This window comes from Bubalus kerabau, chromosome 12 (assembly GCF_029407905.1).
Source record: "Bubalus kerabau isolate K-KA32 ecotype Philippines breed swamp buffalo chromosome 12, PCC_UOA_SB_1v2, whole genome shotgun sequence".
NCBI lineage: Eukaryota > Metazoa > Chordata > Mammalia > Artiodactyla > Bovidae > Bubalus > Bubalus kerabau.
The window spans coordinates 15,396,755-15,411,959 of record NC_073635.1 but is presented as its reverse complement, the minus strand read 5'-3'; positions in this window follow the sequence as shown (position 1 = coordinate 15,411,959).

Here is a 15,205-nt window from a genome sequence, read left to right as displayed (position 1 = left end):
CAGCCGTGTTCCTGCTCTTATAGTCTTTCTTTCCGAGCTCAGCTCACCATCTCTTCCTCTAGGAAGCTTTCCCTGACCCCAAGGCTGGTGAGAGTGTTGCTGTCTGCTCCCCAAGAATCCTGCACCTCTTCTCTGTACTTACTGGTCTGTCTTCGCTTGGTGATCCATCTCCTTCCCCTTGGCTCCCTCCCTCCAGAGTACTGGGTACACAGTGGATGCTTAGTAATTACCAGCAGAATGAATGGATCTGCTAAACGTTGCATAGTCCTGAGATCTGTGTGTTAGGCTCCCCCTTGGATCTTCAGAAAGAGGATGTCCTGTGGTGTGGGGGACACCCTGGTGGCATGACTCACAGCCTGGCTGGCTGGACTAAGTGGTGATCTACCAAAAATGGAAAGAGGTTGATGGTGGTGGTTCCAGTAGGAATCTCAGATGATGAGAACTGACGTGGGAGTTTCCTGCAGGGGAGAGAAGGCAAGTGGGGAAGAGTGAGCTGAAGGTGCTGCTGCTAAGTCGCTTCAGTCCTGTCCGACTCTGTGTGACCCCATAGACAGCAGCCCACCAGGCTCCCCCGTCCCTGGGATTCTCCAGGCAAGAACACTGGAGTGGGTTGCCATTTCCTTCTCCAATGCAAGAAAGTGAAAAGTGAAAATGGAGTTGCTCAGTCGTGTCCGACTGTTAGCGACCCCATGGACTGCAGCCTTCCAGGCTCCTCTGTCCATGGGATTTTCCAGGCAAGAGTACTGGAGTGGGGTGCCAGAGCTGAAGGTAGTTTACAGAAAACCTACAAAGGGCATTTTGAGGAGCCTGCTTTCTATGACCACCCCTTGGAAGGTGGATCTGTAGAAATTAGTGAGATTTTTGAAAATAAACAAAAGATCAACACCAGAAAAGAGAAGGCAGAGGATGGTACAAACCCATAGCCCCAGGGGACATATTCTAGGACAAAGGTCACAGAGGTAAAAGGCTAGTGACTAATCTGAATTATCAAGGCAATGAGTTCATATGGTGAAACCTTTCAGACTTGCTGAGCTGTGAAGATGCTGTGGTGAACTTCATGAAAAAATCAGAGAATCACAACAGTCCACACGAACATTTCACAAGTAGACACTGGTCCAAAGATACTTGGATATTTAATCATTTTATATCTAGGTGCCTCGTTTTAGGCATATATAGACTTTCCAGGTGGCAGAGTGGTAAAGAATCCACCTGCCAATGCAGGAGACACAAGTGTGATCCTTGGATCGGGAAGAGCCTCTGTAGTAGGAAATGGCAACCCATTCCAGTATTCTTGCCTGGAGGATTCCATGGACAGAGGAGCCTAGTGGGCTATAGACCATGGGGTTGCAAAGAGTCTGACATGGCTGAGCGACTGAGCACACACATATGTTTATATAGGTGCCTAATTTAACTTACATATACATATGTGTGTGGATATCAACCACTGGGTTCTAAGTTATTTGAAAAGAGTAAGAATATGTCCATTACATGCATTTCCCACAATATCTGCCCTAGAATCTTCATACCATACTTGGTTGTTGAATTAAACTGAATTAGAAATATTAGAAAGGCATGGTTTGCAGATGTAGGGAAGTCATGCTAAGCTTAATAGTATAGGCTTGTACTTTAGACGGCTTACAAAGGATCACTTATTTGTAAAATTGTTCACTTCCCATTAAAGAAAAAAGACCCAGAGCCTCCGTTAAAAAAAAAAAAAAAAAAACCAAACAATAAAAAAAAACCTCAGGGATTTTACACAATAATATATTCCATGCGAGTCATCACTGTGAAATGACTTCCAAGGAAATCTGAAGGACTCGTGGGCTGCATTCATTAAGTGTGTATGGTCCTCCCCTCCACTGGTCAAACCACAGCTGGTATAATTCTGTTCCGGGGCTCATGTCTTCTACAGAAGATGGATAAACCCAGAATAGATTCAGGAAATGATGGCCAGGAGAGAAAAGACGCTCAAAGTTGTGAAATGTAAGAAACAACCAAATGATGATTCCATTTATGCTTTCATTCCCCTACTCATCCGAACTGGAACCTTGATAGTAATTCGAGACTATTTCACCTCCCTCAGTCCCTCTTGGATCCTGGCATTGCTCTGTGCTCCCCAGTGTCCTCAGCTGAGTTCTGGAGCCCCTTGTGTCTCCTGAGGCTCTGCAGCAGCTCCCATCCTCCTGGCCTGCTCACCTCTGCCCATATTCCACCTGACTCAGGGTGAGCTTTCCAAAATGCACAGCAGTTTGTGCCACTCCCTGCTGAAAATCCTTAATAAACACGCCTACATTGAGCGCCTGACTCAAGCCCACTGTTAGCCATATCCTACTGTCTCAGGTCACAAGCAGCCTCAGCTCTGGCCAGGCCACAGACCCAGCAGGTTTCCAATAGACCATGTACTTTCTCACCTCCCACTTTTGCACATCTTGTTTCATCTCCATAGTGAGCTGGGACAGAAACTCAACTCTAGCTCACAAACAACAAGAGAAAGTATCATGAATATAATAAATGTCTGAATATAAAGTGACCCATAATATAAAATATTTTCCAGTAAGAAGATTCTCTGCTCTGACTCAATTTTTTCCCCCAATTGAATATTTACATTTATTGGGGAGAAGGGAAAGATGGCAAGAGATAGTTTTAACTTTACAACCACCCAGCATCCTGATTTCAAAGGCAAGAGACGGTTTTCCTCCTTAGCAGAAGACCACACCCTGGGAAAACTCTGAGGGCCTGGGCTTTAGACCTTCCCTGAGCCAATCACTGTGCTCAAGGGATGGGGACTCACTCTGATTGGTTCCTGCAACAGAGAGGGGCAGGGCACAGTGTCTGGCACCCAGAGCCCTCTGCAGGGACTGAAGCAGAGGAGGAGTTCCCAAAGGAAGGGATGCAATGGAGGTGGACCACTATGTCTTCTCTCTTCCAAAGCCCTCCCTCACCTTCTTTGAAGAGTCAAGTGATTCTTCCCAAGTGCATTCAGAAGTCCTCATGAACACCACTCTCAGCAAGGGTTGTATCACTATGGTTTTCTGGGTTGTATAACCTTCTCACTCATCAGATGTAAATTCCGAGAGAGCAGAGTTTTGGTTTGTACTGGCCATCTTCTGTCTACTCTCCATGTTCACTCATCACCCTCTTCACCCCACTTTCCCATCTGGACTGTATCGCTGGGCCCCTGGGCCTAGTTTGGCCTGGGGATCTCACCAGCAGGAGATGAGGTGGGGAGAGGAAAGAGGCTGAGATATTTGTCACTCTGGCTCCTTGCTCTGTTGTTCACAGCCCTGGGTTCTGCACTATCTCTTTAGGTTTCCCTATACCCTTTCCACACCAGACAAATAGCTCCTTTATTAAACTCTCCTCATATTACCCAGTTAAAGCATGCCACCTGGTTCCTGCCAGACCATGCGTAACACAGTGCTCCATTCATCCTTGTTTCCCCAGGACCCCGCATTGAGCCTTCCACACCATGGGCCCTTAATAAATTCAGGAATTAAGGAATGATTGAGCATTGTCTAGATCTAGGAGGGTTGAATTCTATATTGAAAATGGATCAGGGCAATAGGTTTCAAATATTTTTTGGTCAGGATCAGAGAGAAACTTAACTCAGATTGCAGTGCAGTGGACGCATACATATTTTAATATAGCTGAGTGAGAAGTTTTGTGAAGCAATGCTTTCTTTCATGATTTGCAATGCACTGTGGTATTTTCCATTTAATTCTTCTCTGTTTCAAGTTCAAGTTCTCATTTGCTATTGTTCAGTCACTCAGTTGTGTCTGACTCTTTGTGACCCCATGGACTGCAGCATGCCAGGCTTTCCTGTCCTTCACTATCTCCTGGAGTTTGCTCAAACTCATGTCTATTGAGTTGGTGATGCCATCCAAGCATCTCATCCTTTGTTGCCCCCTTCTCCTCCTGCCCTCAATCTTTCCCAGTATCAGGATCTTTTTCAGTGAGTTGGTTCTTCACATTAGGTGGCTGAAGTATTGGAGCTTCAGCTTCAGCATCAGTTCTTCCAATGAATATTCTTTAGGATCGACTCATTATGGTCTGCTAATGTCTTATGTTTCCCCCAGATGGTTGCAACCATGGCTTGAGAAGCATTATCCCAGTAACATTTAACTTCTACTCCCTGCTGGAGACTTTGGGATTCCAGAGGGAGAATTCTAAGGCACAACGGGTGACAATGTAATAGTGTCATGGGGACAATGCATTTAGTGAGAATTGGCTTCATTGCCTTGAAAATCAAACAAAACTGCCATTTTATCTTCTGTTTTTCATAGAATTCTTACTCAAAGTTAGCCTTTTAATGTTTAGACTAATTTGGAGGAAGGAGTGGATGAGAGCTCTTAAAACAGCCTGGTGTATGTGAGCAATGGTAAGCACTGTGTTCATAAAGTCAGTGCGGGGACCACAGGCCTGGGAGGTCAAGAGAAAGGTAAAAAGGAAAGCTAATCCTGTAGGCTTGTCTAGGGGTCCCTGGGCCTCTCCTCTGTCACCTGCTGCCATCAGCAACTCCGTCTCCTTCTCAGCAAAAGCACATCTTAGTGGCTTATGCTGTGCTTAATTGTGTCCCACTCTTTGCAACCCCATGGACTGTAACCCACCAGCTCTTTTGTCCCTGAGATTTTTCAGGCAAGAATACTGGAGTGGGTTGCCATTTCCTCCTCCAGGGGATTTCTTTCAACCCAGAGATCGAACTCTGTGTCTTCTGCATTGGCAGGCAGATTCTTTACCTGCTGAGCCATCGGGGAAGTCCATCTTAGTGGCTTAGTCATATGTAAAGCTTGATTAAGAAGGCACCATCAGCCTATCTCGGGCCATCAGGGGCTGGTAGTCAGCAGGCCATGCCATCCACTTGCAATTGGATATTGTCTCCCTGTTTCAAATCCAGCCCAAGTTTGTGGTCCCCTCCACCTCAAAAATTGTATGATTCTATTTAAAAAACTAAGTTTTATGTTCTCTAAAATTGACTCTCCCCTCCCAATTCACCATCTGTCATTCTCTTGGTTTCTGAACTGTAACACCAACTTGGAATTGTGGAAGATGGTAAGAGATGTTACTTAGCTGTGATTTGGTATCAAATCCTCAAACCCCATCTTCCACATCACCTCCCTTCAAGGTTCTTGAGAGAGAAAAATGCCAAGAAGATAAGCCCAGATGGGGCTCCAAAGTGGAGGCTTGGCCTGTGATACAGGTGAACTGACGTATATTTGTTTGTCTTCATTCTTTCCAAAAATTCCTACCAGCGCCTAGGATATGTTGGGCATGGGGGAGAGAACAGTGGACAGAGTCCCTGTCCTGGTGAAGCCGATGTCCTGGCAGGGGAATCAGAAAAGAAACAAATAAGCCAATGTATAGATACCAATGGGCTTCCCCAGTGGCTCAGCGGTAAAGAATCTGCCTGCAATGCAGAAGATGCAGGAGATACAGGTTCAATCCCTGGGTCAGGAAGATCTCCTGGAGGAGGGCATGGCAACCCACTCCAGTATTCTTGCCTGGAGAATCCCATGGACAGAGAAACCTGGTGGGCTATAGTCCATGAGGTCGCAAAGAGCTGGACACGACTGAAGTGACTGAGCATGGATATCAGCATAAAAAATGGTGGTAATGGAGAATGGAGATTCTCCATAACTCCAGCCTAGGTGTGTGCCAGGCAGTGTGTGTGTGTGTGTGTGCGCGCGCGCGTGCACACATGCGTACATGGGAGCACCATTTTAGTGGTATCCGTGAGGGCTGTTTGAGAAGAGAGCTGAGTAGATTTGAGCCAAAGAAATACTAATGGAAAACGTGTGCCCTCCAGTCCACGCCAAACCTCGGCCACCATTTTTAAACCAATAGGCTCAAGGATTTTAAAAATTGTTTTTAATTGTGGTAATATATATATAACTCAAAATGTACTCTCCTAACCATTTTTAAGTGTCAGGTTCAGTGGTATTAAGTATATTCATGGTTGTGCAACCATCCCCACCATCCATCTCCAGAGTGCTTTCCATCTTGCAAAGCTGAAACTCTATATCCATTAAACAATGCTCTGTTTTCATCTGCCCTCCAGCCCCTGAGAACCACCGCTCTACTTTCTGTCTCTAGGAATCTGACAATTCTAGGTACCTCATTTAACTGACTTCCCTGGTGGCTCAGTGATAAAGAATCTGCCTGCACTGCAGGAAACTGGAGTTTGATCTCTGGGTTGGGAAGATCCCCTGGAGAAGGGAATGGCAACCCACTCCAGTATTCTTGCCTGGGAAATCTCATGGACACAGTTCAGGGGGTCACAAAGAGTCGGACTTGACTGAGCGACAAACGCTTTCACTTTCCTCAGGCAGCAGGGAGATCACTGGGCAGCATCTAGAGAGACGGGAAAGTGCAGGGACTTCCCTGGGGAGAGAACGCAAGGGCTGCCAGGGCCGGGGGAGGAGGATGAGGACGGGGTGCAGCCCAGAACAGGACTGAGGCTGAGATGCTGGGGGCGCGGCCGGAGGGGTGTGCAGAGGCCGTGCTGTGAAATTCCTGAAAGCCGGGGCAGAGAATACACCATCTTGTTAGAGCAGAAATTGCTGCTCCTTTGAGAGAGAGACAGAGACCAAGGCATAAGGAGACAGCCCGGCATCCACTGGGGATGCGGTGTCAAGGGGAGCTTCCTAGGGAAAAGCCCAAGATTCAAGGCTATTTTCAAGGCTGGTCCTCCGAGGCCTGCACCCGGCCTCCCTGTGCAGTAACGCCGGGCAGCCCGGCCATGCACCGGCTTCCTCCAGTCTCCGTTGCCACGGGCAACAGAACCCAAGCTGAGTTATTACATCAGCGACTTGTCCCTTCCTTGGCCCCCTGGGAGCCCCGCCACGTTGGCTAGCAGCAGGAGCCTTTTCCAACACAAATAAATGTTGATCTCAGGTAATAGCGCTGATATTAGAAAACAGGGAAAGAGACACCGTGCAGGTTTCACTCAGACTGAAAAGGAGTGGGAGCCAAGCCCGGGCCAGGGCTGCGGCCTAGGCCCAATCTGGGGACCCAGAGCTGCAGAGATGGCTCTGGAAATACAGGTTTGGTGACTTCTGACAGCAAGTGCCCTTAATTCATGGGGGAGTCTTTCTGCTTCTCTGCCATCCTTTCCCTATTCGCAGTATTTGCTCTAAAATAGAAACACCCAACTAGGGTTATTCTCCTGCCCTAAAGGCAGGGAATAAATAAAGTGCTTTCCTGTTATGCAAAGAGCTCACATTTCCCCACATGCAGACCATGGATCAGTGTCATCAACCTTTCTCCCTTCTTTCATTTTCCCAAATCACATTTCAGAAGAGAGCAACAATGCCAGTTTTGTGGATGTATGTCTAATATGTAGATACTTTCTGGGTCACCCTCATCAGTTCAGTCGCTCAGTCGTGTCCAACTCTTTGCGACCCCATGGACCGCAGCACGCCAGGCTTCCCTGTCCATCACCAACTCCTGGAGCTTCGTGTCACCCTTGTAGTGGATGCCATTGTATTCCGGCAGCCACCTGGCATCCTCAGGAGGAAAATTAGATGATGTGTCCAGCCTCTGAGTGAAAGGAAGGACATCGAGAATGCCCAAGGTGACTGTGTACCCTGGAGACTTTAGGAGCCCATGAGACTAGCAGGGGATGGCAGCCCCCAACACAACCCGCTCTCTGCTCTTCCTGGGTTCCCAAGACACATTTCCCTGGTCCATGGGACCAAGAAAGCTTCTCCTGTGTGTGTCTTGCTCCCTGACAATCCTATTCACACCTTGTCACCAGAAATGTATCTTTATTTTACTCTCACTTGTCCCCTGCCAAATCCCAGCTTATCCAGTCTGAAGATGGTTTATCCAAACAGCACTAATCAGAGGAAAAATAGGGGAAAAAATTAAGCCCCTTTCTCAGGTCTTGTGTGTGTTAGTTGCTCAGTCGTGTCTGACTCTTTGTGACCCTAGGGACTGCAGCCCACCAGGCTCCTCTGTCCATGGGATTCTCCAGGCAAGGATACTGGAGTGGGTTGTCATTCCCTTCTCCAGATCTTCCCGACGCAGGGGTCGAACCTTGGTCTCCCACACTGCAGGCAGATTCTTTACCGTTTGAGCCACCAGGAAAGCCTGGACAAATTTCTACCATCCCTCCTTAGAAACATACCCCTGTGGGATGTGGTTCTGAGAGTGGAGATTGAGTGTGTGGAAGGGAGTCACGTGCGAGATTCTGTGACCTAGCCCAGGCACAAAAGATGTGGAGATATTGTGTAAATGATAAAGTGACTCACTAAAATGTCAGGAAAGTCCTTTCCTCCCTTCCTTTCCTCCTCCTTCCCTCCCCTCTTCCCTTCCTGCTTTTTTCTCCCTCCCTCCCTCCCTTCCTCCTCCCCTCCCTCCATCTCCCCTGCCCATCCCCAGCCATTCTCCGCCCATTTGGAATCTCCAGTGCTGTGGGAACTGATTGCGTGTCCTGTCTCCATTCTAACATATCGGGAGGTTTGAAGATAACAAGCATAATGAGAACAAAACAAGCAGTAAGTCAACCTCTTCACAGATATCGTTGTCTTCTATAGCGCAGATGAATTTAGAATCTTGTCTAAAACTCCAGGAGTTACTATGAGCAACAGTAGTAATAGAGGAAACGGGCAATAACAACAGCTATACATTTTGAGTTCTTTCTTCAACAGCCTGGATGGATTGTGTTGACCCATTCCACACCTCCCCTTCTGGGCATTCTTGCTGCTGGAACATGTTCTTCTAAGACAGGGCCCCAGCAGAGGTAGGATTTTGAAAACGTAGCAACGTTTCTCTGTATAGTCCCCACCTGTCCTGAGTAGCAATTACTCTTATATTATTATATGATTGCCAACAATAATTACATATAATCGTATACGTATATATAATTATATATATAATTTGTATAGCATTCTACAGTTTTTTCAAAGCAGTGTCACATACATCATATCATTTGCTTCCCACAACAGCCCTGTGATGTGGGAGGGCAGAAGATCTTCAAACGGATGAAGGAGGAAATCAAACCAGAGAACAAAGTGACGAACAGAAGCCAGGAACTCGGGGGCCTGATTTCTGGTCCTGGGCTCTTTCTATGGTTCAGTTCTGCCTTCCGCAGCTCCAGCCTCACTGAAACTATGCCCTCACCAAGAAGCTATTGTTCACAGACTTATGTATTCATTCATTTCATGAACATATCTGTTGTTTAGTTGCTGAGTTGTGTCAGACTCTTTGCGACCCCTTAGACTGTAGCCTGCCAGGCTCCTCTGTCCAGGCAAGAATACTGGGGTGGTTTACCATTCCCTTCTCCAGGGGATCTTCCCAACCCAAGGATCTAACTCACACCTCCTACATCTTCTGCATTTCAGGCAGATTCTTTACCACTGAGCCACCAGGGAAGCCCCTCATGAACATATATGCTCAGTCAGTGGGTTCTCCTTTCCTTCTCCATCATGAACATGTATATTGAGCACCAAATTTTCCATACAAATTTTTTTTGTATTGAAAAATCAAAACACCATCAGCCATTCCTGTGGAGCAGAATCAGGTGGTGGTTAAGGTCAGTGCAGTCGTGGAGAGCGCAGATGCAGGGCCGGCCTGCTTGGGTCTGCGCTCCAGCTCATCTGTTTACTTGCGGTGTGACTTCTGGCAAGTGTTTCAAACCTTCTGGTCTGTTTCTTCATGGGTACAGTTCAGTTCAGTTGCACAGTCATGTCCAACTCTTTGCTACAGCTTGGACTACAGCACGCCAGGCTTCTCTGTCCCTCACCAACTCTCAGAGCTTGCTCAAACTCATGTTCATTGAGTCAGTGATGGCATCCAGCCATCTCATCCTCTGTGGTCCCTTTTTCCTCCTGCTTTCAATCTTTCCCAGCATCAGGGTCTTTTCCAATGAGTCAGTCCTTTGCATCAGGTGGCCGAAGTATTGGAGCTTCAGCTTCAGCGTCAGTCCTTCCACTGAATATTCAGGACCGATTTCCTTTAGGATTGACTGGCTTGATCGCCTTGTAGTCCAAGGGATTCTCAAGAATCTTCTCCAACACCACAGTTCAAAGGCATCAGTTCTTCGGTGTTCAGCTTTCTTTATGGTCCAACTCTCACATCCATACGTGACTACTGGAAAAACCATAGCCTTGATTAGACGGACCTTTGTTGGCAAAGTAATGTCTCTGCTTTTTAATATGCTAGCTAGGTTGGTCATAGCTTTTCTTTCAAGGAGCAAGCATCTTTTAATTTCATGGCTGCAGTCACAATCTGCAGTGATTTTGGAGCCCAAAGAAATAAAATCTGTCACTGTTTCCATTGTTTCCCCATGTATTTGTCATGAAGTGATGGGACCAGATGCCATGATCTTAGTTTTTGGAGTATTGAGTGTTAAGCCATATTTTTCACTTCATGGATAAGACAGGGGTAATTATAGCTTCTACCCAAGGGGCATTTTGTGAGGCTTCAAAGAGCAGATACTCATAGATACCAGAATAGGACCTGGCCCACAGTAAGCCATATGTGTTAGTCATGAGTCTACCCTACCTTATGGGGAGACTGAAATAACACAGTGACAGCAACAAACGTGTGTGCAAGGCTGTTAAATGCTCACGAATGCTTCATGCAGAAGGGGAGAGCAAATATCGTATATACATGCAATCTAGAAAAATGGCACTGATGGACCTATTTGAAGGGCAGGAATAAAGACACAGATGTAGAGAATGGGCTGTGGACAGAGCGGGCGTAGGGGGCGGGGAGACGAGGGCGGGAGGAACTGAGAGGGCGGCAGGGAAACACACACACACACACACACACACACACACGGCACCATATGTGAAACATAGCGAACGGGAAGTGGCTCTTTAACACAGGGAGCGCCGCGGCTACACTCTGACAGCCTGGGCAGGGGATGGGCTGGGGGTTGGTGGGATGTTCAACAGGGAGGGGACATCTGTATACTTACGGCTGATTCTTGTTGCTGTGTGGCAGAAGCCAACACTACATTGTGAAACAATTATCCTCCAATTAAAAATTGAAAGAAAAAAAAAAACAAAGAGAATGCTTTTCAGCAAATTTGGGGTGATGACTCCAAATGCTTATTTCTTTCTGGATCTTTCTTCTTCTGTTTTTTTTTTTTTTTTTTTCCCTTCAGATTGTATTTATTGATTTATTTTTAACTGAGCGGGGTCTTCATGCAGGCTTTCTCTAGTTGCAGAGAGCAGGGGCTACTCTCTAGTTGGGGTAGTTTTGGCCGGAGGGCTTAGTTACCCCAAGGCATGTGGAATCATCCTGAACAAGGGAGCAAATGCTTTACCACTGGACCAGCAGGGAAATCCTGGACTTTCTTCTTAGTAGTAACATATTTTGTCTCCCCCATAGTTGACCTCCATCTTGGTCCCATCAAGAAGTAATGGATGAGTTATAAACGTCTTAGGACCAACCAATGTTTGTGTTTTTGTTTTTTTAATTTATTTTTTGACCACATCAAGCAGCCTGTGGGATCTTAATTCCCTGACCAGGTATCCAACCTGAGTCCCCTGCATTGGAAGCAAGGAGTCTTAACCACTGGACCATGAGGGAAGTCCCTGAGCCAATTTTTAAACTATTCATTTGGAACTCTCTTCCAGAGCTCTATGCAGCTCTGCTCAGGTCTCTTTGTTCTCCTAATGCAATATTTAAAGTTTGTATCTGTCACAGTGAGATAAACTAGAAGTCTCTGTGTACAGGCTTCTATCTTGGGGACTTTCAAGACGTTGTAACATAGTCTGTGCCTCTGTTTTGAACATTCAAGGCTGAGAATCTCCAGTTACTTCTCAGAAAGAGCTTGACTCCCTGGCTCCACCTTAAATTTGGCTTTGCCTTCAAGGTCTCACCCTATCACTCCAACTCACCAATCATACCTTGGCACTGATAGAATTAATATCCTTTCTATTCATCCTGAGAGAGTTCCTCACAGCTCTGCCGAGGCAGATCAATTGCCTATATTACTTTTATTATTTAAATTCTAAATTCCTTTTTAGGAGAGTCTGCCTTCTGTCATGAGCAACAGGCTTGTGGATATGCAAAACCTTCCAACATAATCCAGTGTTCCAGGGGATGAGGGCTTGTGTACCACAATCTGAGATTTGTTGTTGTTCAGTCGCTGAGTGGTGTCTGACTCTTTAGTACCCCATGGACTGTAGCCCTCCAGGCTCCTCTGTCCTCCACTATCTCCTGAACTTTGCTCATATTCATGTCCATTGCATCAGTGATGTTACCTAACCATCCCATCCTCTGCTGCCTCATTCTATTTTTTGCCTTAAATCTTTCCAAGCCTCAGGGTCTTTTCCAGTGAGTTGGCTGTTTGATTCAGCTGGCTGAATGATGGGAGCTTCAGCTTCAGCTTTAGCATCAGTCCTTCCAATGAATATTCAGGGTTGATTTCCTTTAGGATTGACTGGTTTGATTTCCTTGCAGTCCAGAGAATTCTCGAGTTTTCTCCAGCACCACAAATCGAAAGCATCAATTCCTCGACACTCAGCCTTCTTTATGGTCCAACTCTCACATCTGTACATGACAATCTGAGAACTGCCATTCAAGAGCAGGGTTTGGCAGGACTCACCAGCTTGTTAAATAAAGTTTTATTGAAACAAAGCCTGTCCATTCATGTATGTGTTGCCTATGGCTGCTTCCAAGCTACAAATGTGTAGCTGAGTAGTCTCAAGGCTGTATGGCCCACAAAGACTGAAATATTTAATCTCTGGCCTCTGCCGAGAAAGTCTGCTGACCCCCAGGGAGGAAGGCAGACCCACAGGTGGCAGATGGAAGCCTGAGGACTGGATGATTTTCAAAGAAAGGAGCTGAGACTTACTGCTATGTCTTCACAATTTGCAGCTGAAGCCTGATGATGAGTTGTGTATGATAAAGGAGATCACTCAAATGATATTTTGCCTCCAAAGCAAATGTGATCTAGAGTGGAATAACTGCAGGCTGTTAGGATGTTCTCGTGTCTGGAAGGGATGAGAACTCTCTTCCAGCCCTGCGCAGCCCACATGTCTCTCTGTGTGCTTTCTTCCCCTCTGAAGCTCTGAGCACATTCTCTGTGCACGGCCTTCCCAGAAACAGTGTTTGATTTGTCATGATGCTCTGGGAGGCGAGAATCTGAAAAGAGCCGGAATCTGCAAAGAGCCCTGCACATTTCCATTGGAGATGGCTTCCCTCTTACAGAGCTTTTGAGGGTCAAGTCGTAAGCACTCTGTGCCCCTGTCTGTGTTCTTAATGACAGAGATACACAGGACCTGGAGCAAAATAAGACACAGAGTCTTAGAGTCGCTGAGCTCTGTGGAGGGTCCCAGATGCTTCCAATGTCAGAGGAGGGAGGCGTTCTCATGCATCAAAGTTGATGCCCTGTTTGTTAGGTTTGGGAATATTGTCTCTGAGTCCCCACTTGATTTAATTAAACTACGTCTGCTGGTGAATCACTGGTTCCCAAAGGCTAAATGAGTGGATGGGCAGCACTGAAATCATCTGGATATTGTTTTTAAAAACACCCCGTCCCCCCGTACCCCAAACCCACCCCACAATAACTGTGATGCACAACCAGTGAATGCTGACAAGCAGAATCTGGTGTTTATGTCCCAATGTTTCAATGGATTCAGGGGATGCCAGTTCTTTCTCTGTAGGATCTGTACCCTAAATCCCCAAAGAAGCTGCTTAATGTGCTCCTCGAGGTACTGCTTGGGGGTGACCGAGATGAGAGGTCAGGTTCTCACCAGGATTCAGGATTCTGACTTTCTCACCTCACAAGCCCTGCTTCTCTGTTTCCCATGAAGGGCTTGATTTTCTCCTGAGCAGTGTTTTTCATACTGTAGGTCGCAATCTATTCATGGTTTATAAAGTCCTTTAAAGAGGGTGCAACCAGCTTCTTAAAAAAAAGGACTAGAAAAAAACCAGAGTGCATCACATGTGTTAAGTAAGTGTTGTTCCATGCTAATTGCTTTAGTGGGTGTGCTGTACATCCAGTTGCCATGTGTTTCTTTTTTCTGCTCTTTTACTTATTTTGGCTGCACTGGGTCTTCACTGCAGTGAGCAGGCTTTCTCTAGTTTTGATATGAGGGCTTCTCTTGCTGCAGGAGCATGGATTCTAGAATGCGAGGGCTCAGTAGTTGTTTCGTGGGCTTAGTTGCCCCGTAGCACGTGGGATCTTAGTTCCCAAACCTTGGATCGAGCCTGCATCTTCTACATTGGAAGCTGGTGGATTCTTAACCACTGGGCCACCAGGGAGGTCCCTACCATGGGTCATGGCAAAAAATATTTGTAAATCTCCCTTGTACAGCCATGACCCTAACTAACTTAGGGCAGCTCTGGTCTCCATGAGTAGAGGGCTCATGGAAGAAGTCACCAGGGAGGGCAGACTGTCAAATACAAGAACTTCTGGGAGGTTACCTGGAAACTAACAGAAAGCCAGTTTGTGGACGACTGCATAGCTCGGTGGAGATAACTCCACCACGGGAAGTTTTATGGATGGCAGACGACTCAGCCCACCACACCCGTCACCTGGCGACAGTTGGGTTTACCTGGAGCCCAGCCTGGCCAAATTTCAGTTTCCATTTCCTTGAAATGGGGATATTCACCCTATTGATTATTATTGTTGTGGAAAAGACCAAATGAGGATGGGAAAAGACTCTTTCCAGTAAAGGATAAACCTCAAAGCTCAGAACCAGCTATGGCTTTTCACGATGGTCTGATGGGTGTGCTTTTGTTGGCATTAAGGGGGGAAGAGGAAGGCTCTTAGAGCAAGTCTAGGCCCCGTGGGAGTCAGAGAGGGTGTAAACAGGAGCACAGGCCGGGGAAACCTTACAACAAGAGGCCTGGCCTTCGGCCTGCTTCTTGGCAGGCAGCCATGGGGTCTGATCTCACACTGATCTTAGTCACCAAGAAGAGGGTGGCCAGACAGAGCCCAGATAATGAAGGGGCCAGCTAGCAGAGCGCCTACCGAGTGCAGCCCTCAAGTGGTGGAGAATGCCTTTTGCCAGCTCCGGAGGGGCTTAGGGTGGGGGTGGAGGTGGGCACAAGGAGGGTAGCCTGTCCCTGCGGCAGCTAAATTTCAGAACAGCCCTGACACCCTCTCCTCAGTGGGAAACAGAGGAAGGAGGGGAACTCGGAGGATGGGAGAAAAGAAAGCTTTCAAGAACATCACTAAAAGGTCTGGGGTGAAGGACTCTTGTGGACAAAAAGCCCCCACCCTCTATTCCGAAGGGCCACTTAC